The sequence below is a fragment of the Panthera tigris genome, chromosome A2 (genome assembly GCF_018350195.1).
Source record: "Panthera tigris isolate Pti1 chromosome A2, P.tigris_Pti1_mat1.1, whole genome shotgun sequence".
NCBI lineage: Eukaryota > Metazoa > Chordata > Mammalia > Carnivora > Felidae > Panthera > Panthera tigris.
Window position 1 is genome coordinate 55,052,041 of NC_056661.1, and position 26,960 is coordinate 55,079,000.

At 51.9% G+C, this 26,960-nt stretch overlaps 1 protein-coding gene across 2 annotated transcripts in view; it reads right to left on the minus strand.

Annotated features, from left to right (window-relative positions):
- SLC6A6 (solute carrier family 6 member 6) overlaps window positions 1-24,501 on the minus strand; it is an 87,919-nt gene extending 63,418 nt beyond the window's left edge. The window contains exons 1-2 of one of the 2 annotated variants that reach the window (XM_042979586.1): window positions 24,214-24,500; window positions 10,945-10,982 (exon numbers count right to left, since the gene is read on the minus strand). The gene's annotated coding sequence lies outside the window, so the exon portion shown is untranslated. Of the gene's footprint in view, window positions 1-10,944; window positions 10,983-24,213 lie in introns of both variants that reach the window. The other variant, XM_042979588.1, reaches the window with a different exon arrangement.
- Window positions 24,502-26,960: the final 2,459 nt, after the last annotated feature.

The window sequence follows — 26,960 nt, forward strand, 5'->3', positions numbered from 1 at the left end:
GGGATCCCAGACGAGGCCAGAGATGTATGGGAGTCAGTACCTAGAAGCTGCCTCGGCCCCAGAGGCCGTCCAGAACTGCAGCTTTTCTAGTTTTGTTTCTTTTCGGATGAGACATTCCTGGGTGTCTGGACTATTTAATGTGACTAAGTCACCCCTGAAAGCACTTCAATACGACCATTTAAAATTAGTAACACACATTCATAAGACCTATTTGCGTCAAGCTTTTCGATACACCAAACTACTTTCTCCTCGTCACCAGTTAGCCTGGTGGGCACATGGTCCCCCTTTTACAGGTGGGGCAACTGAAGCCCTGGCAGGTGGGACTGGCCAGAGGTCACACGGCCAGGAAGCTGCAGACCAGGGCCAAAAGGGTGGTTACGGGAGGAGTGCAGGCACTAGGTCTCAAGGTGCCGTGTGACCTTGGGCATGTCAGTGCACTTCTCTGAGCCTCAGAAGGCTCATCACAAGGACAGACGGACAGGAGGGTGGAGGCAGACGGCTGCGGGAGAAGTGGCCCGCTTCTCTCCTCCACCCAGAGACAAGACCTGGTTATGCACACGGACTGCATTCTGGAACCCCTGTTCCGCTTTGCAACCAAAGTGTTTTTTGTGATCTTCCTTCCGGCCTTGTTCCTCATTCTATCCCCACTGCCCAGCACTCTGCCTGGTATACAGCAGGTGTTCCACGAATGCTCACCATGTGAATGAACAGATGAATGCTAAGTAAGCGACTCTACTCATTCAGCTGTGAGATCCTCCCAGGACAGGAGAAGGTCTGGAGGGAATAGTCCAGAAGAGAGCAGCAGGGTCCCACTGGGCAGCACCCTGTGGAAGGAGGGCAGGGCGGGCAGCCCGGGCCTGGACTAGAAGCGCACCATTCCTGTCTCCTACTCTGTCTGTGTGGCTGCAGCAACATCCCCAGGCACCCCTCCGACCCCGGCTTTTCCACCCGTGAAACAGAGAACATCAGGACTTTGACACAGGACCATCTCATGGCTCAGATGAGGAAACGACTGTAAAGTTCTGGGGTGTCACTGGGGCCCAGTAAGCATCTCCACGTCAAAACCAGACCTCGTAAGTCCACCGGGCTGACCCTTTGGGTGCCTGGATGAGGACGCAGATGCCCAAGGCGGCAACGTCTCAGAGATTCACCGCCAAGAGGGCCAGGGCTGAGGCGAGAGCTGCTGCAACCAGCTCACGGGGACCATCCGCAACTTCAAGCAGCGGTTCAACCCAGTTTGCCGGAACGGCCTGAATCAATGACGTTGCAGAGGTAAGACGGCCGGGTCGACAGAGACCGCAGAGAGGACATCCTTCGCTCAGAACATGACTCACCGTATATCTGAATTTCTACTTCAACTGGACGCCCAGTATTTTATCTAGCAACCTTATTCGGAGTATCTGGAGGGATCTCTGTTATCACCACCACCCTCCTCCCTGCCCCCGGAATCCAGCATAAAATGTGACACCCAGGAAATAAAAGGGATCAAATATTTGGGCCGTCTGGACTGAAAACTTCAACCTGAGTACAAATGAAATACCCTGGGACTGTAAGGGTCACATCCTCCCACAGGAATGTTCCTTTCTTTCTTCCCACTCAGAGGAAGCTTCTCACCTGGTACCTGCTCCTCTCACCTCTTCCCTGTTTCCATAGTTTTTCTAGGGCAGGTGTCTGATCCCAAAGATGTCCTATAGTCCTTACCTCACAGATGCCCTGAATACCACATCCACCTATTCTGATCTCCCGACAGACATTCCTAATCGATCATGGCATCCTTCCCACAGATCAGGAGCCAGCCTTACAGTCCTTATTAAAACATGGCCTTGGGCGGGGGGGGGGGGGGGGGGGGGGGGCTCTGTGGCTCAGTTGCTTGAGCATCCAACTTTGGGTCAGGTCATGATCTCATGGTTGTGGGTTCGGGCCCCGCATCGGGCTCTGTGCTGACAGCTCAGAGCCTGGAGTCTGCTTCGGATTCTGTGTCCCCTCTCTCTGCACCACCCCCCCCCCCGCCACCATGCTCGTGCTGTCTCTTTCTCTCTCAAAAATAAACATTAAAAAAAATTAAAAACAAACAAGCATGGTTTCTCTCTCGGCCTCAGCAACCTAACAGACAAGAGAAAGCTCTCATGGGGTGCCTGGATGGATCAGTCCATTGAGCATCTGACTTGATTTTAGCTCAGGTCATGATCTCGAGGTTGGTAGGTTTGAGCCCCATGCCAGGCTCTGCACTATTAGCATGGAGCCTGCTTGGGATTCTCTCTCTCCCCCTCCCCTACTCTCTCTCAAAATAAATAAACTTAAAAAAAGGGGCACCTGGGTGGCTCAGTCGGTTGAGCGGCCGACTTTGGCTCAGGTCATGATCTCACAGTTCACAAGTTCGAGCCCCCCGTCGGGCTCTGTGCTGACAGCTCAGAGCCTGGAGCCTGCTTCGGGTTCTGTGTATCCCTCTCTCTGACCCTACCCCGTTCATGCTCTGTCCTCTCTCTGTCTCAAAAATAAATAAACGTTAAAAAAAAATTAAAAAAAAAAGATTCTCTCTCCCTCCCTCCCTCTACCCCTCCCCTCCAATTGCACGCCCTCTCTCTAAAATAAAAAAAAATTAAAATTAAAATTAAAAAAACAAAAAAACAAGGAAAGCTCTCATGTTGGGGACACGGTCGGGACAGGCAGGAAACCAAGAAAAGACTAGGAAGGAATCAAACAGAAGGCCACAGCAGAACTCGACCTGAAAACATAAATCAGAACGATGACCCCCTCACTGTGGCAAGAGGTAGGGAGGGAGGCATGGCCTGGTCACAACACAGCAGAGCAGATGGGGCCCACAGAGCAAGAGCTCAGGGGTGATGAAAGGAATGTGGAGAAATCTGGGGGTCAGAGAACACATGTGCAACGTCATGTGGGAGCTAAGCTGGGCTGGGATGAGGAGCAGAGGAGCCATTCAAAACTGCCTCCGGCAGGGGGGCCCTGAGGGGGCTCAGTGGGTTAAGAGTCAGACTTCAGCTCAGGTCATGATCTCATGGTTCCTGAGTTGAACATCGGGCTCTCTGCTGTCAGTGCAGAGCCTGCTTCAGATCCTCTGTGTCCCCCCTCTCCGCCCCTCCCCGACTCAAGCGTCTGCCCCACCTCTCAAAAAAATAAGTATTAAAAAAAACCCAACAAACTCTGCCTCTGGCTACTCCTAGGGATGCAGGCATAGGCATAGGCGTGAAAAACCTATTATGCAAAAAGCCACTACAGAAGGTGTGCCACCAAGCTGCCAGGCTGGGGGGAGGGGCCAGCCGTTAAGCACGCGGTAGACCCTACGGGGCATGCACACTGATGTCTGCTTTATAGAGAACACCCAGCCTAGGGAAGGAGACCACCACAGTAGGCACTGGCTCCTAAATGGCAGAGCTGAGATTCATGTCCAAAGCTGGGCACTGCTATCCCAGAAGCTCCCCGGGAAAATGATTCCGGACCCTTGTTCTACGCATGAGGAAAAAGAGGGCCCAGAGAAGGCAAGTGACTCGTCCAAGGTCCCCCAGCAAGTTGGCGGGGACATGGGTAGATAAAGGTGGTGCCACGGGGAACCCTTTGGGAGGCTGGGTCTGAATACTGACTCAGGGCACCCTCCTTCGGGGGTGCCTCAGGGAGCCAGCCCCTCCCAACCCGGAGCTGTCTGCAGCCTTAGGAATCCAGGAGGCTCCTGCTTTTGGGAGCCTGGGCTTCTGGACTTCTTATCTGCAGGCTGAGAACAGACTAACAAATGGGAATACCTCCCAGAAACCCCACTCAGGTTTCACGTCGGCGGGCAGCTCTGCTCTCTGAAATGCCCTGCCAGTTTCTGGAAAAAACAAACAAAAAACTGTGATACTGAGATTTTTAATAAATATATATATTTGGTCTTGCCCCCCGAAAGCTGGCAGAGCTCCTAAAATCCTTGTAATTTCCCAAGTGAGGAAAGTGATAAAGGTGTCTTTTGTTATGTTAACGAGTGATTCTAGAAAGTACCTAAGGATGGGGGCTGGTTGCTAGGAGAACCCAAGGAGGGATGTGGGGGTTGGAAGTTTCAGTCCCCACCCCCTGACCTCCATGGAAAGGACAGGGGCTGGAGATAGAGTTCAGTCACCAAACGGCCAATGATTTAATCCATCGCGCTTAAGTAATGAAGCCTCCATAAAAATTTATTTTTATTTTATTTTGTTTTATTTTTTGAAGCCTCCATAAAAATTTAAAAGGACAGGGTTCGGAGAGCTTCCAGACTGGTGAACACATGGAGAGTTGGGAGAGAGGCACTGGAGAGAGCATGGAAACTCGGCGCCTCTTCCCCAGACACTGCCCCACGCGTCTCTTCCATGTGCCCGAATGGCTGTTGCTGAGTTATGTCCTTTAATAAACAGACCGCTAATCTGGTCAATAAAATGTTTCTCTGGGTTCTGCGAGCAAATTAATCAAACCCAAGGAGGAGGTTGTAGGAACCTCCGATTTACAGCCAGTTGGTCGAAAGCACAGGTATAGGTGGGAGTGGGGGCGGGGGGCGGCCTGGGAGGACTGAATCATTAACCTGCAGAATCTGACGCTGTCTCCAGGGAGATAGTGTCAGAAGCCAGTTTAAAGGCAGGACCTCCAGCAAGTGCTGGAGAATCGCTCGGTGGTGTGGGGGGAAAAATCCCCACAGGTTAGAATCATAACATCTCTCCTTGAAAAAACCCTCATCTGACCCCAGTTGGTGCTAAAAGCCAAGACAGGGACATAAACCAAGGAATCCTCTCTCCCTCCACCTGAGGCCCAAGCTTTCCCAGCATAGGTGAGGCCCAAAGAGGAGGCTCCTGCTCACCCTGGTCGTCCAGAGGCCCCAGCTCCCAGCAGCTGCTGTGTGGGACCGACTACAAGCCAAAGACGTGGCTCCCTGTCCTGACACATGGCTGACCTCGAGGTGGCCGTTGCCTTCTTGAGCCTCAAATTTCTCACCTGTTACACGGGGACAGTAATAACTACGCTATAAAATAATGCAAGTATTACAGATGGAAAACCTTTCTGAGAACAGCAAAGGGCTGCACATACTGTTATTGCCTGTATATGCCTACGTGCAGTCACTGTGCTAAGAACTTTCATAGTATCTCTTCCGTGATCTTCCAACCAGAAAGGAGAGCCTCTACATCATTCTACATCAGGTCTATTTTGAGAGGACTCTAGGCCCCAGAGAGGTTAAGTGACATGCCCTGGGTCACACAGCAAGGTCGAGGCCAAATTGCATTTACACCCAGAGTCACTGGACACCTGAACTGAGGTCTTAACCACACCTCCCCTCTCTCTTTTAAGAAAAAAAAATTTTTTTTTAACGTTTATTTATTTTTGAGACACAGAGAGATAGAGCATGAACGGGGTGTGTCAGAGAGAGAGGGAGACACAGAATCTGAAACAGGTTCCAGGCTCTGAGCTGTCAGTAACAGAGCCCGACGCAGGGCTCAAACCCACGAACTGCGAGATCGTGACCTGAGCTGAAGTCGGACACTTAGCCGACTGAGCCACCCAGGAGCCCCATACCTCCTCTCTCTCTAAAGGGTATATTTATCAACCTCTGAGTCTGGTCCAGTATTCATAGCATACCTTGTTTATTGAATTTTTCTTTTCTTCCCCAACAGAGGAAGGCTCACAGGCTGAAGCTGTTTCTCTGGGATGAGTTGTTTTAAATCCACTGCTCCCTAAAGGCCTGAAGGCAGCGGCTCCCCAGGGAGGGGGAACCGCTCCCTCCTGATGCCTCTGCACTGTCACCGCTGATAGGCAAAGGCTTAAATTGGGGCAATCTCTCAGCATCAATGATGCGGCAACACGTGCCCAGCACTGTAAAAACGCACCCCCAGCTTAGGATAGCAATTCCAGTTTTCTGAAACAGACCAATGTGTAAAGATGCCCACTCAGAGATGTTCACTGCCTTCGGTTTGGCAAGATGAAAACAGTTCTAGAGATTGGTTGCCCAACAATGTGAATATAGTGAACACTACTATACTGTAGACGTAAAAATGGTTAAGATGGTTAATTTTATGTTATGTATATTTTACCACAATTAAAAATAGAAAGAAAAAAAAAGATGTTCACAGCAGAGTGGTTTACATGAAAGAGAAACTACAAACGACCAATCTCTCATCACTAGGGGATTAATTAAATAAATGATGGTTTCCTCAAACAAATCAGAACAAATTAAGAAAGGGGGGGGGGGTCAGCAAACCTCAGCTCCTGGGCTAAATCTAGCAGGTTACTTTTTGTAAATAAAGTTTTATTAGCATAGAACTACACCTGCTCATTTGCATATCGTCTAAGACTGCATTCTGGCTACAACCGCAGAGGCGGGACAAACTCCACTGAGATCAGTGGAGGCAAAACCACATGGCCCCGAAGCCCAAAATACATCCGATCTAACCCTTTGAAAAAAAACCCTGCTGACCCTGACTTAGAAGACCAAAGAACCAGAAAAACGCTTAGAAATATGTTAAGGGGCGGGGGCGGGAAGTTGGCTCCCAAACATTGCTACACTGTGAATTCAACTTGAAAAGGAAACATTTAAATAATGTATATTTACCCACACGTTTATAAATGCACTGTTAGATGGTTATGTTTGGACGGCGGGAACAGAGATAAATTACATTTTCTTCTTTTGACTCCTCTGTGCTCTCCGAATTTTCTGTATTAAAAATACGTTACTGAGGCACCTGGGTGGCTCAGTGGGCTCAGTGGGTCTGACTCCTGATTTCAGCTCAAGGACTTGAGATTGAGCCCCAGAGTCACGCTCCCTGCTGGGTGTGAAGCTTGCGCAAGGTTGTCTCTCTCCCCTTCTGCCCCTCACCCCTGCTCACAAGCTCGAGCATGCGCGCGTGTGTGCTCTCTCTCTAAAATAGAAAAAAAAGGGGGGTGGGGCACGTGGGTGGCTCAGAGTATTGATCGTCCTGCTTCAGCTCAGGTCATGATCTCATGGTTCACGGGTTCAAGCCCTGCGTCGGGCTCTGTGCTGACAGCTCAGAGCCTGGAGCCTGCTTCAGATTCTGTGTCTCCCTCTCTCTCTGCCCCTCCCCTGCTCACAGTCTGTCTTTCTCTGACTCTCAAAAAAATTTAAAAAATTAAAATAAAAACAAAAACTTGGGTCACCAGGGTGGCTCAGTCGGTTAAACATCCAACTCCCGCTAAAGTCATGAACTCATGGTTTCTGAATTCAAGCCCCACATTGGGCTCACCACTGTCAGTGCAGAGGCTGCTTCAGATCCTCTGTCCCCCCCCCTCTCTCTGCCCTTCCCCCACTCATGCTTGCTCTCTCAAAAAAAAAAAAAAAAGATTCTCTCTCTGCTCCTCTCCCCCACTCCTGTATGTGCTCTCTCTTAAAGTAAAAGATAAAATTAAATTAAATTAAATTAAATTAAATTAAATTAAATTAAATTAAAAAATAAAATAAACAAGATTCTCTCTCTCCCTCTGCCCCTCAGCCCTGCTCATGTGCCTTCTCTCTCTCTCCTAGAAGAAATGATAATGATGTGGCCCAACAGAATGGCTAATGTAAAGTGACAAACATGTTGCACTATAAATGTATCAAATCAAAATGTTTTAACACCTTAAAACTTATAGAATGTTGTGGGGCACCTGGGTGGCTCAGTTGGTTAAGTCCGATTTTGGCTCAGGTCATGATCTCACGGTTTTTGCATTCAAGCCCCGTGTCTGGCTCTGTGCTGACAGCTCAGAGCCTCTGAGCCTGTTTAGGATTCTGTGTCTCCCTCCCTTCCTCTGCCCCTCCCTAGCTCATGCTCTGTGTCTCTCTCTCTCTAAAAACAAATAAACATTCCAAAAAAACCTTACAGAATGTTTTATGTCACATATATCTCAACTTTTTAAAAATGTGTCACTTTTATAATCAGGACAAACAGTGAATACCATTTTCTCACTGCCTGGGCCCCTCCAGGGAGGGGGTGATGAGGGGGTCACAGGTCTGCCGGAGTTTACAACCTGGAGGGGTGGGGGGGGAGGGGACAGGGTGAGGGAGAAAGCCCTCTGGGAATTCTTATGGCAAGCCCAGAGAGGCTTTCCCCTCCGGCTAAGATTACCACAGACACCCCCAAGGGTGGATCGGATTTTCAGCTGAGGCAGGTTAAGGGCGGGTGGCTCCTGGGGATCTGTCCAGGGAGTTGAAATTAGAAAATGTACCAGGGTGCTTGGGACTGACTGTTAGGCCTGTTGACTTCAAACCTCCACTGTGACGACAAAGGGGTCATCACAGGAAAGGCTGCCTGTCTTTCCAATCCTCTTGGGGCATTTATTGCTCCATTTTACAGGTGGGGAAGCTGAGGCTCTGAGGAGTTCAGGGACTCCCCTCCTGAGGTCACACAGCTGGCAAAGGACCGAGACAGGATTTGGATCCAGGACTATCTGACTCTCCAGCTCCACGGACTTTCCACCAGATGGGTGGTGCCTGTCAGGAATGATTTTTTTTGGCCGGCTCTTTAATAACTCAGAGTCTGCTGAACAACTGAAAACCTTCCATACCTCAATCATCTCCCAGCCGTGCACACCCTGTGAGGGGCTAGTGGGTAGTGATTATCACCCGTCCTCAGATGGGAACCTGGAGGCCTCAGGGAGGAGAGCCACACACCTTCGTGCCCGGTGGGGCTCCAGCTTCAGAGATGACAGTTTCTGTTCCCTGACAACACCCTCCCTCCAGATCCTGCTGCCTGCCATGTCAGATGGCCAACGAGCCCTTCCATAAAGAGAAAACTTGGCAGCGTGGAGGAGGCGTCACACAGACCTGAGAGCAAACCCGCTTCTCAGCCTCCACTGGCTCTCCTGTGAAATGGGTTCCCACCAAGTGTGGATGGATCAGCAAACCTTGGAGGAGAGGAACAGTGACCCTTTGTTGCCTATAAAGCCACCAGACCAGATGGGGGCTGGGCCCCTTGCACAAGACTCTTTATCTGGAAGCAGAACTCAAACTCCAGCTTTGTAGCCACAGGCATCTGGCTTCCAAGCTGCCCCGGGGCTACTCATTAACTAGTGCAAGGCCTTGGGAAGGGACCAGACTGGGAGTCGCTTCAAGCCCGGTGGGGAGGGGAGACCAGCGCTGGATGGTGTGGATACCAGGGTCAAAAACCTGGGGTTCAAATCCTTCCTAGCTGTGTGACCTTGGTGGGGGGGAGTCAATTCACCTCTCTGCACCTCAGTTTCTGCATCTGTACAATGGAGCTAATTATCTAACTCATGAGGGTTACTTTGAAGACTGCAGGAGTCTATAAAGTGCCTAGCAGTACCTGATACACAGTAAATGTTCAGTAAATGTATGTCATTTTTACAAAAAGAACAACAACATCCACATCCTAAGACCATTGTAGGATAAAATGAGCTCCTATGCATTAAACCTCTCGATGCCATATCGAGCATGCTGTTAAAGAGTTCAATAAATGTTCACGATAATTCTTATTGACGTTTGTGACAAATATGGCAATGACTCTGGAGGCTGACATGGATGGGAACGTTTCCATTCCCACTCAGCAGCTGGCCAGGGAGCTGTCCTGAGCCCCCAGAGATACACCTGCCTGATTTTCCATGTCTGATGTCACAGCATAAAGAACAAGTCTCCAGAAGGTGAGGTAGCCTAGAGGGGGGTGGGGAGTGGATTACAGGGATGGAATAAGGTCTACCATGGGCAGCGGTGGGCCAGGGTCCCCAGGATCTTTCTCCTAGTCCTGGCTTCCTAGGGGACCCCAAATCTGCCAAACTCCAACTCGGGACCAGTGGGAGCTTGGCCAGGGCACTACCTTCCTCCCCTCCCCCCCTTCCACCCCCAAGAGAAATTTCTGCCCAAGAAGCCAGGGTGTTCAAATTCCAGAGCAGAGTCTACCAACGGGCCATGAAATCAACTTAAAGGGTCAGGACTATCATTTTTATAAAAGAGAACGGAATACAACAGAGCCCTAAAGAGGGTGAGAATGTGAGTTATCCATGAGGCTGGTTTCACTTTCATCTGTGTGTGTACATGGGAGCTCAGTGGCATCCTGCTATAAATCTATTTCTTACTGAATGTCATAATGAAAAAGCTTTGAAAGCCCCAATAGTAAGGATGTTTTAAACCAATGTAAAGAAGTCATCTGCAGGAAAGTCAGGTTCCTGCCCCATTAAACCCCTTTTAAAAACACTGTGATCCTGAACTGGGGGGGGCGGGGGGGGGCAGCTTCTGTAAATATGAGACAGTCAGCAAAATGTCATTAAGGTCTGTAGATTAGATAACAGAATTGTGTCAATGTTAAATGTCCTGGGGTTGATAATTGCATGTGCTTATATAAGAGAATGAGTGGCCTTGCTCTTACGAAATACATATGAAGTATTAGGGGTAAAGGGGCATCATGCCTGCAATTTATTTCCTAATGAGTCAGCAAAAAAAAAAAAAAAAAAGAATATTAACGTGACTATTTTTATAGCATATATATAGAGATGAAGCAAACATAGCAAATGTTAACAATGGGAAAATCTAAGTGAAAGGTATACAGGAGGTCACCGTATTATCCTTGCAACTTTTCTGAGGGTTTCCAATTTTATAAAAATAAAAAGTTTAATGAAGAGACAGTCGGGACACCAGCCCCAAGTCCTGGAGCATCCTAGCTGTGCTGGGAGCCAAGCATCTCACCCTTTTACATGTGCGCCACCCCAATCCTCACAATTCCCCATTACCACTCGCTGGCAGAGCCAGGAATGGGGTCCAGGCCAGACTCCAAAATCAGTGCTCAGCATTTGTAGGGCTACCTCCCTGGCACAGTAGGCATACAGGCGGCCAACCTGGGCCATAAACCCACAGCCCGGAGGTGACGCGTGGACGAGGTCCTGGAGCCCTAGGGGTTCTGTTTCCTTCTCCTGGAGCCCGGAGAACACACTGAGATCCTGAGTGCCCCATGTCGGTGAGACACCAATGCCATGAGAAGGTCAAAGGCCACTTACGTTTTGGAGGCTCCTCGGAAAGGGCTGTTGTTCTGGACCTATTACGAGAGGAAGCAAAGAAGGAAAGAAGAGAAGATCTGGTCAGGTTGTGGCTTACACGAGACCCAGAGCCTTCTTCCATGTGTGACCAACTCATACATGCTGGGAGGGGCCAGATCAACACCCAGTGGGGCCAGGGCTGGGAAAATCAGGGGCTCAGACACTCATACATACACGCACATGCGCGCTCTCTCTCTCTCTCTCTCTCTCTCTCTCTCTCTCTCTCACACACACACACACACACACACACACACACACACACACGTCTCCTGGATGCAGGGCCCTTCAAACTGTCAGCAGCAAGAGCCACCGGGGCCCTGTCCCTACCCAGCAGCCTACATCCCTGGGAGCCCCGTGTCTAGCCATGGGCCCAGCTCTGTGAATGGCTGTTCCCTGTGAGCACAGAGACATGATAAGGCAAGACAGAGGGGCTGAGGAGGCCCTGGGGGCCCCAGATTCTTGGGAGAATACGGTAACTCATCGACTGGCTAGAGCCTCCGAGAATCATGGTGCCAAGGAAATCTGAACTTTGCTGAGCCAAACAGTCCCCAAATGTGATTGACCCCAGAAGGCTTTTTTTTTTTTTTTTTTTAATAGAACACCTCCTGTTCTTTGGAACTCAGCTTAGGGAAAAATGCAAATGGGGGAAGATCACCTCTCCCTCTCACTCTACCAGCAGAGCAGTGCTGGAAAGCTCCCTGGTTTCCTAGAATATAAAAATGCAGAAAACCAGGAAATGGCTCCTTATCAACTAAGATCTCACATTTCAGTGAACATGTAAATGAAGGGTAAAGAAGGAAAGGAGGGATGGTGGGAGGGCAGAAGAGGCCGCAGGGTGGGCAAGTCTTTCCTCACCATGCCTCAGGCCCTGCCCTTGGAGCCCCTTCCTGACAGAAACATGGCCCCAGCAGTCTACGGAGTTCCCGGTCCCCCAAATTACACAACTTCATTGCTACGTCAGGGCCCCCATGGGCTCACGTGGGTGCCCACTGTGTTCAAGGCCCTGTGGGGTAAGAATATTCAGTCAATAATTTATTAAGGGGTCCCTGGCTGCCTCAGTTGGTAGAGCATGCAACTCTTGATCTCTGGGTTGTAAGTTCGAGCCCCATGTCGTGTATAGAGATTACTTAAAAATAAAATACATTTTTAAAGATCATGGAGCACCTACTATGGGCCAGGCACTGCTTTAGGCACTGGGAACACAGCAATGAGCAAGACAGCTGAGGTCCCCGCTGTCATGGAGCCCAGAACCCCATGGAAAGGGCCAACATATGACACAATGCCTCGGAGGCTTCCCATGGCATCGCGAAGGCTGGGGTAGGTTAGTGATGCCTACCACAGGTGTAGGTGCTGTGGCGCGACTAACCTGCCATCCTGACAGCAAGGGAAGAGGGAAAGGGGGAAAGATGAAGCAGCATGTTTAACGCACAGTTATAAGCATAATGTCAAGGGAACCAGAAGAAGGAGTATAATTCTATCTGGTGTGAGAACATTGTAGTTGCGTGAGGGCAGCCCAGCTCAGGAGGAGGAGGAAAAGAGTGGCACTAAGTTCCTGTGGGGACAGCCTCCTGGCACCCATGACCCTTCTTCTGGGGACAGCCTCACATCTCTTCCACCTGGAGACCCATGCACACCCACTCTCAGCCCATAGGGCTCTGGGTGGGCATGTGAGCCAGGCCTAGCCAACCAGAGAGGCCGTGACAACTGGCTCAAGGATAAGGGCTTGACCAAGCGTGGACAATGAGAGTGATGACAGGGGCTTGTGCTAAAAATATCGTGAAAAAAGAAGGCTCTTTCGGGGCCCCTGGGTGGCTCATTCAGTTGAGTGTCTGACTCTTGATTTCAGCTCAGGTCATGATCCCAGGGTTGAGGGATCAAGCCCGGCATCAGACTCCATGCTGAGTATGGAGCCTGCTTAAGATTCTCTCTCTTCCTCTGCCCCTTTTCCCTCCTCCCACACTCTCTTAAAAAAAGAGGGGGTGGAAAAAGGCTCTTTCTAGGCTGAGATGGCTATGCTGGGACAGGAGGTATCCTATGCAGTTGAGGGTAGCCCAAGGAGAATGAAGCCAACACAGAAGCCTAGGAATGGAGAGAAAGAAACGGAGGTCCAAAGACCTGGATCCCGCCATGCCTGAAGTATGACCCGGGGCTTTTCAATTAAGAGTCAGTAAATGTTCTTTCTCTTTTATATTCTTTTTTCTTCTTCTTCTTCTTCTTCTTCTTCTTCTTCTTCTTCTTCTTCTTCTTCTTTTCTCTTCTTTTCTTCTTCTTTACATTCTTTCTTCTTCTCTTTTCTTCTTCTTCTTCTTCTTCTTCTTCTTCTTCTTCTTCTTCTTTTCTTCTTCTTTACATTCTTTCTTCTTCTCTTTTCTTCTTCTTCTTCTTCTTCTCCTCCTCCTCCTCCTCCTCCTCCTCCTCCTCCTCCTCCTCCTCCTCTACAGTCTTTCTTCTTTACATTCTTCCTCTTCTTTTCTTCTTCTTCTTCTTCTTCTTCTTCTTTACATTCTTTCTTCTTCTTCTTTACATTCTTTCTTTCTTCTTCCTCTTCTTTTCTTCTCCTCCTCCTCCTCCTCCTCCTCCTCCTCCTCCTCCTCTTCCTTCTTCTTCAAGTTAGTTTCAAGTGATTTCTGCAACTTGTAACTCTAAGAATCCCGGCGTATGCCCTGTCTCAGATGTGCTGTATAACTTTGTGCATGCCCCTTTATCTGACATTCAGGTCATCAGAAAAGTGGGGCACAGATGAAATGAATCTGAAGTCCCCCTGCAACCCTGGTACTCTGGCTTCCAAGAATGTGCAGCAAAGGGTAGGACTGACCCTCCCTGACTCCTGGGCATTTGGCCTGAGATGGAGAAATCAGCCGTTCTCAGAGTTAAGCCTTGAGGGCTTTGTTAAACCAGAGTGCTGGGCCCCACCCCCAGGGTCTGAGTCAGCAGGTCTGGGGTGAGGCTCAAGATTCTACCTTCTAACAAATTCCCAGGTGATGACGTGACTGTGCATCCTGTGACCACATTGTGAGGACCCAAACTCCAAATCTGTTCTCTTCCCAATCGCCTGGGGCAGGTGCCGGGTGCAAAAATAAAGCCCCAGCCACGAAGAAGATCGCAGCAACCTCAGCCCTCCATCAGATCCCCAGTTGCAAGGATGAACCAGTATTTAAACAATGACGCACCAGGTCCCAGCTAACAGCCCTTCCAGTGCCTACGCTTCCGCCCAGCCCTCCACCCTGGGATGCATCTAAATAACGAGGCTGTAAGACTGACAAGGAGCCTTCTTGGGTTCCGGCAGGCCCCACACTGGTCTTCCGGGAGCTGGGAGCATCCCCGGGCAGCTCGTCACGCCAGGCAGCAAGACCCACTTCAGACCTGATCCTGACACACTGCCTCAGGCCGCCCTGCTGTCAGCGCTGCTTGGCTGGCCCTGGGCTCTCCCTGATTTACATCCGACTTGGCTGCCTTGAAAAGCCTCCTGTGGCTTTTGGACCGTGGACACCGTTCAGTAGAAAACGGCTTCCCCACCAGCATCCTTTCCAAGGTGGCTCTGGCCCAGAGGGCCTGGCCTGGCTCAGCGGCCTCCCAGCTGTGTGACCTTGGGGGCAAGTTACCTGCGGTTTCTGGGGTTTTGACTTTTCACAAGCAAAATGGAAATCATCGTATCTCTTGTGATGGTTAGGGAGATGATGCTCACAAGGCACAGAAGCTGGTTGAGAAAGTAGGGCGGGCACCCAAGAGCTATGATTTACCTCCTTTATTCAAAGCGTGGTCTGCAGACCAGCAGCAAGATCACCGCCGGAAGTTGGTTAGAAATGCACAACTCAGGCCCTCAACTTAGTCCTCCTGCATGGGAAGGGGCATCTTAAGCTCTCAGGTGACCTCTACAGCTTTCAAGTCTGAGAAGCACTGCTGTGCGTTTACCATTATTATGGCTGTTGCCATATCCCAGGACAGGGCCAAGATGTAGCAACAACCCGCAGGCCTGGGAGAACCACAGGCACGGGTCAGAGGGAAGGAAGAGATGGAGGGGGAAGAAAACTTCTCCCGCGCCTCTCGGCCTCCCCACTAACGACAAGCCCCTCCACGGCTCGGGTGGGTGGGGGACCGCTGCATCCTGCGATGGGGCCTTAAATAATAGGTACCGATCACCCACTTACTTCACTCACAGGCTCGGCCAAGCTAACGTGATCCACTGAAAACATTCCAGGTCTCAGACCGAGGGCTTCCGGCGGCCGATTAGGGCTGCCCTCGGATCCTCTCTGCAGAAGGCTGACTCTTTTGCATTCAAGGAGGCAAACGGCCGTCTGCCTGGAGCCCGCAGCCCGGAACTCCCGGCAGAGGCTGACAACAGCGGGCTGCCTGGGAAGGTGCGTGACTCCGCCCGACGTAGGGGTGTGCCGCGGGCCCTTCGCGGAGCAGCGTGGGGGCTGCCTGGATCTCCCCAGCTCCGGCCTCAAGCTGCCCCCGTGGAAACACGAAGGTCTGCGCTGGAGGGCCGTAAACACGAAGCCGGCCTTCGTGAATCTCTCGCGCGTGCGCACTGCGCTGCCAGCCCCTTGGATGAACAGAGCGGAATGCTTCCACCTGCCTGGGGTCCCCTGGCAGCGCATTTCCATGCCTCCAGGGCCAGGCCAGACCCAAGGAAGCAGCTAGGGGGTCAGGGGCGTGTTGAGGGGGTGGCCAGGTGGGACGGCAGTGTGTTCAGAGACACTAGACAACGGCCAGATGCAGCCGCAAAATAAATAAACCCTATGCTGAAAACTACTGGCTCGATTATACAACTCCGTGTGGACAACACAAAACGTGCCTGTGGTCCAGAGCTGGCCCCGGGAGACCATTTTGCAGCCACTGGTACTGTTTTTTCAGGCCTGGGGCTTGATCTGGCAACCAAAGTCTGGTGCCCCACGCCGCTGCGATCATTCATTAAACCATTTTATAGCCAGCTCCATGAGGGAGGGTATGGCCATGCTTTGGTCTGAATGGCTCACCTGCCACATCCCCAGGGCCCAGAACCAATAAATATGGATGGTGATGAGTGAATATAATTTTCAAGCCCGGACCCACTCAGTTGTTTAAACTATAGGCTCTCATCTCAGAATAGATGAAATCAGCCTTCAGTTGTGTGCTGAGCACCTACTGTGTGCCAGGCCCTCTGCTGGATGCGGGTGCATCTATCCCTCCCTCCCCGGCTGTGCTGTCAGTCAGATGAATGGATAAAAGGCAACACTGCAAAGATCTGAGCTCTGTCCTACAGAGGCTCCGAGCAAGGTTAGATTATGTACACTTTGTCTCATCTGATCCTTTTTGAGTACTTACTATGTGTCAGGCACAGTTAAGGGGCTGAAGGAAAGCTTCATGAAGCAGGCAGCTTCAGGCTGGCCCTTGAAGAGGGGGAATAAAAAGAGAAGGGAGAGGGGCACCTGGCTGGCTCTCAGTCTGTAGAGCATGTGACTCTTGAACTCAGGGTCTTGAGTTCAAGCCCAATGTTGGGCATGGAGCCTACTTTGAAAAAAAAAGAAGGGAGGAAGGGCCTTGTGGGCTGAGGCATGGCAGAGCCAAGAGAGCCCCAGGCTCATTTTAGGAGCAGAAAACAGCCAAATCACGAGGAGAGGGGAAAAGTGGTAGCCGATGAGGGTAAACACTGGCCAGGAGCCAGATTCTGCAGGGCCTCGAATGCCAGGCTAAGGCGTGTGGACCTGATTTCATACAGCACTAGGGAGCCACTGAAGGCTTCTGACAAGGAGAGTGGCATGCCCCCACAGAGCGGTGCCTAGGAGGAATAGAGCCTGGCAAGAAGCCTGTTGTCTCAAGCCGTAGGGATATCCACCCAGAGAAGAGATACCAAGTGCCATCTGGTGAGAGCATGAATGTCCTTGAAATCATGGCCTGAGTCTTCCCTGAGGCCTAACTCAGCAGCCATCATCTCCAGGTGCCAACTGGCTATGGGGCAAGAGGGCAGAGCCCTCATGACCACCACCTTCCGGTGCCCTTCACCCACTAAGCATGACTCTGCTGAAATACACTTTACCCCTCCACCCCCCCCCCCCCCCCCCCCCAGGCAACAGGCAACCTGGCCTGGGTTAGAGACTTTCTGCCGGAAAGGGGATGGTGGAACATGGCAGTGATTGGCTTAGCACTTTTATTGTGTGCAAAGAGCCGAAAAGCCGTGGGAGGGCCAGGACTCTCAGAAGTGCCCCCAGCCTCCCAGCCTCCATTTAATGGGGAGGCTAAAGCTCCAAGGGACTAGGGAGGACCCAAGTGAGCAAATCTAGAGCTCAGCCCCGGCCCTCTAGCCCTCTTGCAATTGCCTTGATTCTATTCCACAGAGCTGCTCACGGGAGCCAGGAGGTCCTGCTTTCCAGGAACCCCCATTCCGGATTCTGCAGATGTCTCTTGAGCAACCAAGTGCTAAGGAATCTTTTGGATCAGTATGGCTTCGTCCTCTCACTCCCTTTCCTATTAGCTGTGATAAAATCAGAATCTGAATTATGAATGTGGCCATCAAGAGTCTGAAACAAAGGTAAAAACCCTGCCCTTAAATTTACCTGTTTAACGTAATCACTGAATGGAGCCTGAGTCTGGGGGAAGAACTCATTTGGGAACAATGGCCCTTTTGATAGCTGATCAGCCTCATTCAGACCTCACTCTCCAGATCCAGAAAGTGGATGGGCGGGGAGGCTTAACTCAAAGATCTCAAAGTCCCCACACTTTTCCCCCTGCCAATGGACCACTCCCCCTCAGACCTTCCATGCTTTTCCCTGCCTGGACCTGGACTTTTGCCTGCCCTTGGCATGAGCCTCTGGAACTGTTCATTAACCTCTTCCTGATACAGATCTTCTCCCCTCCTGTGAGACTGAGCCACTTGAGCACAGGGGCTGTTTTATTTACTTATCCTTGCCCTCCTGGCCTTGGCACTCAGCCTGATACGCAGTAGGTGCTCAGTAAAGCTCTGCAGTGCCGCCAGTGGAGTAAGGGGGGGCTCTGTCTCATTCTAATTCCCTTTCCTATATCCCAGCTGTGTGAGCTGCAGCACAAGTTACTGTCCTGAGACCGGGTGAACTCATCCAGAAGATGGAGGGAAGAACCCCCAAGTCAGGCACAGGGCTTAAATGCAGGAAGGGAGACAAGGCATCTTGGGTGCTCAGTAAGTATCAATCCTTCCCACCTCAGCCTGCTGAATGGCCTCGGCCTGCTTCTTTAAGTTCAAAGTCACCGGATGGGAGCTTTTCATTCACTGAGCTGGCAGCGCTTGCGGTGACTAAGACAGGCCAGACTAGGTCAGTGATTCCCAAATGCAGACTAGCTATTCAGGGTGGCCTGGCAGGTCTGTACGTTCTGACAAATGGCGGTCCCACAATGGTCCGTTGTTTGAAGAGTGAGTGGCAGAACCAAGAACAGTACGATGCCATTTTCGATAACAACACCACAGAATGAGAGCCAGCTTGCTGGACACGTCCTAAATAGCCCCAGATCAAAGAGGACCTCAAAACTGAAGAGAAAACTGACCTAGAAAGTAATAAAAAGGAATATATATGTCCACGTAAATATCCAAGGGATTCAGTTAAAGCTGTATGCAGAGGAAAATGTGTAATCTTACCATTATCAGAGAAAGAAACAAATAAACTGAGTGAAGACTACAGTGCACTTTTTTTTTTTTTAATTATCTTTAAGAATCACTTTTAGTAGGTGCGCCTGGGTGGCTCAGTCGGTTAAGCGTCCGACTTCGGCTCAGGTCATGATCTCACGGTTCACGGGTTTGAGCCCTGCGTCGGGCTCTGTGGTGACAGCTCAGAGCCTGGAGACTGCCTCAGATTCTGTGTCTCCCTCTCTCTGCACCCCACCCCCGCCTGCTCATGCTCTGTCTCCCTCTCTCTCTCAAAAATGAATAAATGTTAGGGGAGCCTGGGTGGCTCAGTCGGTTAAGTGTCCCACTTTGTTTGGCTCAGGTCATGATCTCACGGTTCATGAGTTCGAGCCCGGCGTCGGGCTCTGTGCTGACAGCCCAGAGCCTGGAGCTTGCTTCGGATTCTGTGTCTCCCTCTCTCTCTGCCCCTCCCCCGCTCGCGCTCTCTTTCTCTCTCCTTCAAAAATAAATAAAAACATTTAAAAAAAATTTTTAATGAATAAATGTTAAAAAAATATTTTAAATCACTTTTAGTTGATAGGGTTTTGTACTGCTTGAGGTGTATTACTTCTGTAACTAAAAGAATCCTTTGACAGTTTCTCATAAAGTTAACATATATCCACCCTACAACCCAGACTCACTCCTAGAGCTATGGAAAAGATAAGCCCACTAGAAGACTTGTACAGGAATGCTCATAGCAGCTTTATTTGTAATCATCCCAAACTGGAAACACCCAAATGTCCATCAACAGGTGAATGGATAACAACAGATAAATCCATACAGTGGAATACTACTCAGCAATAAAAGGAAGCACCTTCTGATACACTCAACAGCATGGATGGATCTCAAAAACATCAAGCAGAAAGAAGCCAGACACAAAAGCATATAGACGACACAAGTCCATTGATACAAAGTTCGAGGCTTGGCAAGACTAATTTGTGGTGACAAAAATCAGAAACTAGTCGCCTCTGGGAGGGGAAGGGCACAGGACGACTAACTTTCTAGGGGAGCTGGGAATAGTCTATTACCTTGATCTGGGTGGTTAGTTACACAGGAATATAAATTTGTCGAAACGCATCCAACTGTAACAGAGTCGTTGCATTTCACTGCATGTAAATTATATCTTAATTCAAAAAGATTTTTTTTTTTAAATCACATGGAAATATTTAAAATACAGATTCCCCATGGGGATCAATTCAGTGTGTCCATGCAGGGCCTGGGAATCTGAATTTGTGAAAAGTAACTCAGGTCATTCTCTACCTAATTAGACTCAATACTGCCTGACCCCTAACCCCCTATACTTCCCTTTCCTTTTATTGTTTTGGGTGATTTTTCTTGGGTATATTGGTTTTTATAAGGGAGTTGGCAGACTCGCAGAGCTTTAGAAACAGGACAGCAATTTCCATTCTTTCTCCCCTCTCTTGGCCACCCAAAACCCCTGCCCCTCAGCTCAGGTTTCCAAACAAAGCCTCTGACCAGGTGAGGTGGGAAGAGAAACCCCAATGCCCTGTCCAGGGGGCAGACATTGCTCACCCTAAAGACTCCTGGGCTTCATGCTTCCAGGGAGGTCAAAGCCAGTAAGTTAATGGCCTGTGTACCTATTAAACTGTATGTCCAGGCCTTCACCCTGTGTTTACAAAAAGAGCTCAGGGCAAGAGTCACTGGCACAGAAAACGCTTTGTGCCCTGACCAGCAGGGGCCCAGCTGGCCATCTTCGGTTTCCTGGACCCCAGCCTAGTTCCTCACCTACCGTCAGGGGTCTTCTGGGCTCCCGGGTTGAACTGGCTTCTCCACTGCTGCCCCCAAAGCCAGTCTGATGCTATTTCTCTCCCTGCTGCTGCCCTCAGAATAAAGCTCAAGCCCATTTACCCAGTGCCCACTCCCCTCTACCACCTGGCTCCTGCTCTCTCCAGCAGGGACCCTGCAAGGCTTATCATGATGGCTATTTCATGCCGCTGTGCCTTTGCACCTGCTATACCCCCTGCCCAGAATGCCAGCCCATACTGTTCTTCCACTCACAGAAAATGCCAGCCCTGACACCACCCCCTCCAAGAAGATGAACTGCCCTCTGCCTACGACCTTGCCATCAACGTACACCTGGTCTCTTGAGTCTTCACAGCATGCCACGGATGGCATGGTCACTGTCCTCTCTCCCTCTGGGCTACGAGCACCTTAAAAGCCAATATTCTACCCCAGATCCAGTGCCTGGCCAGAACTGACCTCAGCTAGGTTACTCAAACAACTAGATGAGGCACATTAAAAAAGCTCTCTTTGGGGCGCCTGGGTGGTTCAGTTGGTTAAGCGTCCGACTCTTGATTTTGGCTCAGGTCATGGTCTCATGGTTTGTGATCGAGCCCCACATCGGGCTCTGTGCTGGCGGGCTCTGGGCTGGCATCACGGAGGCTACTTGGGATTGCCTCTCTCTCCCTCTGCCCCCCCCCCAACCCCCCTCTCAAAACAAACAAGCAAACAAACAAAAGAGCTCTCTTTTACACTTGAAGGCCACCCTGGGCATGTCCACATCCACAGCTCCTCCCCAGAACCCATAAATTCAAACAAACACTTGGACCAAGATAAGGTGGCCAACACACAGGAGTGAGATATAGCCCCAAAGAATCTGACTCTTGCTTATGACCTTCTGCCGAAGAGAGTGACCAGCCTGCACCTGCGGGGGTCACCCTGGGGTTCCGAGGTCAGCCCCGTTCCCGCCCAGATCCCCACCCTGCTGTGGTGAAGCTGCACTCTGGTGCTCCCTGTATTTGTCAACTCTTTCCTATATACAGGAATGTGTCCAATGTAATTTTTTTTAATGTTTATTTTTAAGAGAGAGAGGGACAGAGAGACAGCCGCGCCAGCAAGGGAGGGGCAGAGAGAGAGGGAGACACAGAATCTGAAGCAGCTCCCGGCTCTGAGCTGTCAGCACAGAGCCTGACGCGGGGCTCGAACCTCCGAACCGTGAGATCATGACCAGAGCCGAAGTCAGACGCTCAACCGACTGAGCACCCAGGTGCCACTACAGGAATGTGTTCAATGACTCACAGGGATCTTATTATTTCAGGAACTTTGGAAACACTTTCAGAGTACAGCTCCCAAGTCCTTTGACAGATGGACAGGCAGACAAGTTGGAAGTTAGAAAACACCATCACCAGAACCCAAACTGCCTCCTGGGGACTGACCCTTGTGTAGGAAGAGTGGCACAAAAAAGGGAGAGTGTATAACTAGGGACAGAATTGAGGTGCCAGTGGGCCCCAGGCACCCACCCTCCAACCCTGAGGACTGAGGCATCTGTGACTCTCCTTTTCCCCAGGTCCCAGCCAGGGTCCAAGTTCAACACTTCAGCACAGCAGTGACTAAATCTCCATAGGGCCAAAAGTCGCGGCTGGCCAAGGGAAGACGCCCAAAGCCCACTCTCATCACTATCCAATCAAGGCAAAGTCCTCTAGGCAGCTCTCAGTTTGCTGATCTCTAAAATGGGCACTTCCCACTCTGGCCTCCCAACTCTGCAAAGCAGATGTGACCCAATCACTGCAGGACAAGTGGAGAGGAGGGAGAGGAATGGGGCAGAGGAGGCTGACTGCAGCTGTATCATGGGCCAGCACAAGGGTATCCCTGAAGGACAAAAGCTCAAGAGTGCACCTTGGCCCTGCCACATACCACAGTGACCTGAGACCTCGTGATACCCTCTAATCGGCAGCTACGAAGCCGAGCCCGGCTTTACAGCTTACCGCAGGCTTATTCACTCTCATCTCCCTCAATCCCCTCAAGGACGCAGCGAAGCTGGCATTGGCGTCCTTGCTGCCCAGACGGCCAAGCTGAGGTTCAAAGAGGCCAAGAGTATCTCCCAAGGTCACCTACCGACTAAGACACAGTAACTGAGGCACGGTAACTGAACTCAGCTCCCTGGGGACATGCTCCTGCCTCTCAGTCCCAGTTTACCTCATAACCAGTCGACTCCACCCATTTTACAGATGTGGAAACTGAGGCCAAGAAAAGGTTGCACAAGGTCAACCGGGGGCCGAGCCAGGCTCAAGCCCAGGCCATTCTGCCAAGCCCGCTCGGTGCTGGGTTCTCAGCCGGTGCCCTCGGGCATCCCTCTAATCCCCCTCAACACCATCCTGATTAAACTCCTTCCCCCACTCCCACCCCCGTACCTGCTCATGCCCACCCCACACTCTTCAGGATGACTCCCTGGTCGAGAGGGAGGCAGGCGGTTGCTAAGCACTCACCCGCTCTTTCTCACAAAAATAAACTCCTTCTGGCTGGGAGACTCTGGATGAGATCCCCTCCCTTCTAGCCAAGAAAAAAATTAAAAAGAAAATTTAAAACGACTTCTCCATGACATTTATTTGAACGCCAGCAGTGCCAAAGCGTGGGCCAATTTACCGAAGTCCAAATGGAGCCAGCCACGCGCCACTAACCCTCAGCCCAAAGACCCTCCGTTCAAGTGTCTGGGCAGTTACTGAGCTGATTTATTTCTCCAGGCCGGAAATGGGGGCTCGGGCTGCCTCCCAAGCCTTTGGGGCTGGTCCTAGGGGACACCAGGATCTGGCAGAGGCTAGGCAGTGACCAAAATAGCCAGGCCGGTGGCCCTGCCCGGCACACACCTCCCTCTGAAGGCCGGGGAGGGTGGCCCACAGGTCCCCCCCTCCAGTTTAGGCTGAAGCTTTGAGGCTGTCAGAGGAGGTCCCCAAGATTCTCTATCTGGCTTCCCTGGTGGGAGGGGGACGAGAGTCTCTTGCTCGAAAGAGGAACCCTCAGAAGGAAGCAGAAAAGGCTAGAGGAGGATGTGTCCTGCTGTCCCTGCCTGCTGCCCATTTGGCCCCCAGCTGTCCCTCGGGGCCTCCGTCCTGCCACGCAAGACGGCTGGACGTTGGCACCGCCACCTGCACGCCACCCACGGGCAGCACCCTTGGAGCCGTGCCCCCCTATCACCTCTCCCCACTCGCTTCCTGCCCTGGAGAATCAGCTCTGGCTGTTCTGTCCTCCAGGCACCGGGGACACTCCCTCAGGTACTGCCGAGAGGACACACAAGTGCCCGCAAGCAGGGGCCCGGAGACACAGCCACACTCTGGGACACACACGTGCACAGCCAGGTACTCGGAGACACAGTCACATACACACAGGTCCACACCAGACACACACCGGGACACACAAGTGCACACATCCAAAGACACACTGACACAGCCACACTCAGGTATCAGACACACCACAACACACAGAGACGCACAACCCAAGACACAGAACAGCAGGCACACACGGAGACACACAAGTGCACACTGCTGGAGAAATGGAGCACCACCCACCCTCAGAAACACAGACACACACGGGGACATGGGGGCACAGACACCCAGTGAGACGGAGGGAGACACACACACACACACACACACACACACACACACACACACACACCTGCCGCCTGCACGAAAAGCCCAAGCCCTTTTCGCTGGCCAAACAATAACAGCCCCGCCAGCGGGTCCGAGCAGGCGACCCTCCGTCCCTCCCTCGGTGGCGAATGGGGCGCCGGAATCGGGGGCACTCGGCGGGGAGGTCGGGCCGGCTGGAGCGCAGGGATGGGGAGGGGGCTCCGCGCGCCCGGCTCCCTCTCCCTCGGGTACCTGGGGTGGCCGCGGGGCTGCGCTCGGCTGCGCTCGGCTCCACTGGCCGGGGGCTGCCCTCCTGCTCCGTCTCTGGCCCGCGGGCTCTGCGCTCCGCGCTCCTTCCCGGCTTGGCTCGGTCTCCGGGCTCGCGGTCCTAGGGGCTCGGTGCTGGCAAGCGAGCAGGGCTGCGGCCAGGGCCCGGAGCTCTGCGCTGGCGGCGGCGCGGAGGAAGCGGTAATTTATAAGCGGCTTCTTCCTGACCTCGCGTGTCTGTTGTCTGAGCAGGCAGCTCTCAGCATCACCCATCCTGCTGGGTGGAAAAATACCAGCTTGGCCGGGCCGGGGGCGGGGCCGGGGGCGGGGCCGGACGCCCAGCCCCGCCCCATATGCGGACGCACACATGCACACACACACACACACACACACACACACACACACACACGCACACGCGCGCGCGCGCGCGCACCACACACGCACGCGCGCACGGGCTCGGACAAAGAGCCCGGGCTCGCCGAGCGCGCGCGCACACACCCTCATGCAGCGCGGCGAACGTTTGGCCCACCGCTTCCCCTATTAGAGCGCACTTCTCAAGGAAACCCTTTCCTTTCAAAAGCTGGTGCCAAGTGGTACAGCCGGTCCTCAGCCTCCTGCTGCTTCCAGAAAAAGAGCTAGAGAGCCCCGGGCCCGACCCGCCCCCTCCCTTACCCACCGCCACCACTCGCCCATCCACCTGGCTCAAAAGAGGTACCTACCGCTCATTGAGTGGCCAGGTCCCAAACCACTCCACTGCTTCCTTTTGGGCGGTCATCCAGGTTCTCCGACCTCGGTTTACTCCTCTGAAAAATGGGCACAGTAACCCCGCCCTCACTGCCTCCCCAGAGGCATGAGTGATCTGAAGCTGTGATATGAAGCAGTCAGCAGCTCTTTGATTCTTGGCTTTGCCCCTGCTGGGTCACTTTGGGGGGTTACTCAAACTCTCTAACCCTCAGTTTCCTCATCTGTAAAATGGAAATAAATATAATAGAACCTATCTCCTCTAACCGCTATGAAGACTCAAGGTTAACAGTGTAAAAAGCTCAGAAAGGCACGGGCACTTAGAAAGTGCCAGGCAAGTGTCAGCTACTGTGACTATTTTTAAATGAAAATGGGGAATGTGCCATTATTCTTGTCCTTATTTGCATGAGTGGCTCCTCTGAGACCATTTTCCACACTCCCGCCCTGTGTGGGCATGAGGAGGAGTGCCGTGTGACCTCAGGCAAGGCCTTTCCCTCTCTCAATGCTCTCCACTTTCTCCTCTCACTCACTCCGTCTCTGCACCTGGGAGGCTGTGTGCAGAACACGTGGATCCTTCCACCTTTGCAACTGAGAATAAAAGAGGAAATACAGGCTCTACAGAGAGCCATCCCCCACATCATACCTGGCCGTGTCTGGATGAGCTTCATAACACCCTCTTCCAGAACAGCCCCCAGAAGGCAGACCAGGGAAGCTGAGGAGCAGGATTGGAGAGATGACGCTTATCCTCTGCCTGGTTTTCTCATTGAGGCCCCCTGCTGTCTGCCTCCATCTTGACCTTCTAGTGGGTTACCCTCTCCCCCAGCTGCAGCTGAGCAGACATGCCCTCCCCTGCCCTTCTCTGCTGTCCCCAGCTGTCCCCTCCTCCAGGAAGCACCCAGCCACGCCAGGTGGCATCTACCTCCCGGCTCCTCAGCTCGGTCTTTTGAGTTCATGGTGATTGCACCCCTCTTACGGGTGAGGAAAGCAAAGCTGGAGAAGAGAACAACTAAGTCCTCACATCTCTCCCCTCCTTCCCTATGTGAGCGAGGCTCCTCCGTGAGCTGAAGGAGCAGATGGCAACCCCAAACTCCTCAGCCTCCCGCGTGTGTCACTGCACACAGCACCAAGTGGCAGGTCATAATATGGTTAAGTGACTTTGGAGAGGAGGCTTTGACTAAGCCAAGGGGTTGAGGGGAAGGGAGGGGGGAGCAGAGGAAGCTGCTGTGGAAAAGCTTGTTGGCAAGAGTGGTTGGGCCCTAAGCCAAGGTGATATGGGCCAGCTGAGGGTCACGGAAAGTGAGCGAAGGCAGTGGAGGCCATGGGAGGAGCGGGTGGGGGGGGGAGCGGGGGGGCACGTCCAGTGGAAAGCCCTTCGGATCATGCGAGCTTCAGGCAGGTCAGTATAGTACAGATGGTGCCAGCTTAGGACACACGGATGACGCTTGTCCAATCATGTATCTTCCTCCTGTAGGGCATAAGTTCCGTGAGGTTGGGACCTTGTCCTTTGTGCCCCCGTTGCGTCCTGAGGTCCATCATAGGGCCTGGCACACAGCAGATACCCGATAAATGTTTGTTGCCCTCCTTCTATTTAGCAAACCCTTATACAGACGGCATGTAGTTGCATGCCAGGCACAGTTCAATGCATTTGTATATTTCAACTCATTGAATCCTGACAACCACCCTCTGAAGTACCTGCTATTAATCTCCCCCATTTACAGAAAGGAAAACCGAGCCACAGAGAAATTAAATAGCTTGTCCAAAGTCGTTCAGCTGGTAAGTCGTACAGCTGAGATTTAAACCCAAGGTGGGAAGAAGAAGGGGAAGAAGAAGGGGAAGGAGGAGAAGGAGAAGGAGAGATAAGGGGAAGGGGGAGGGGAAGGAGAAGAAAAGCCAGGAAGTGCTCCAACCTCAACCCCAAGGAAAGGTGGCATAAGAGGTGGAGAAGGGCTGGTGGGGTGGGGGTGGGGTGGGGTGGGGAGGGGAACTGGGGG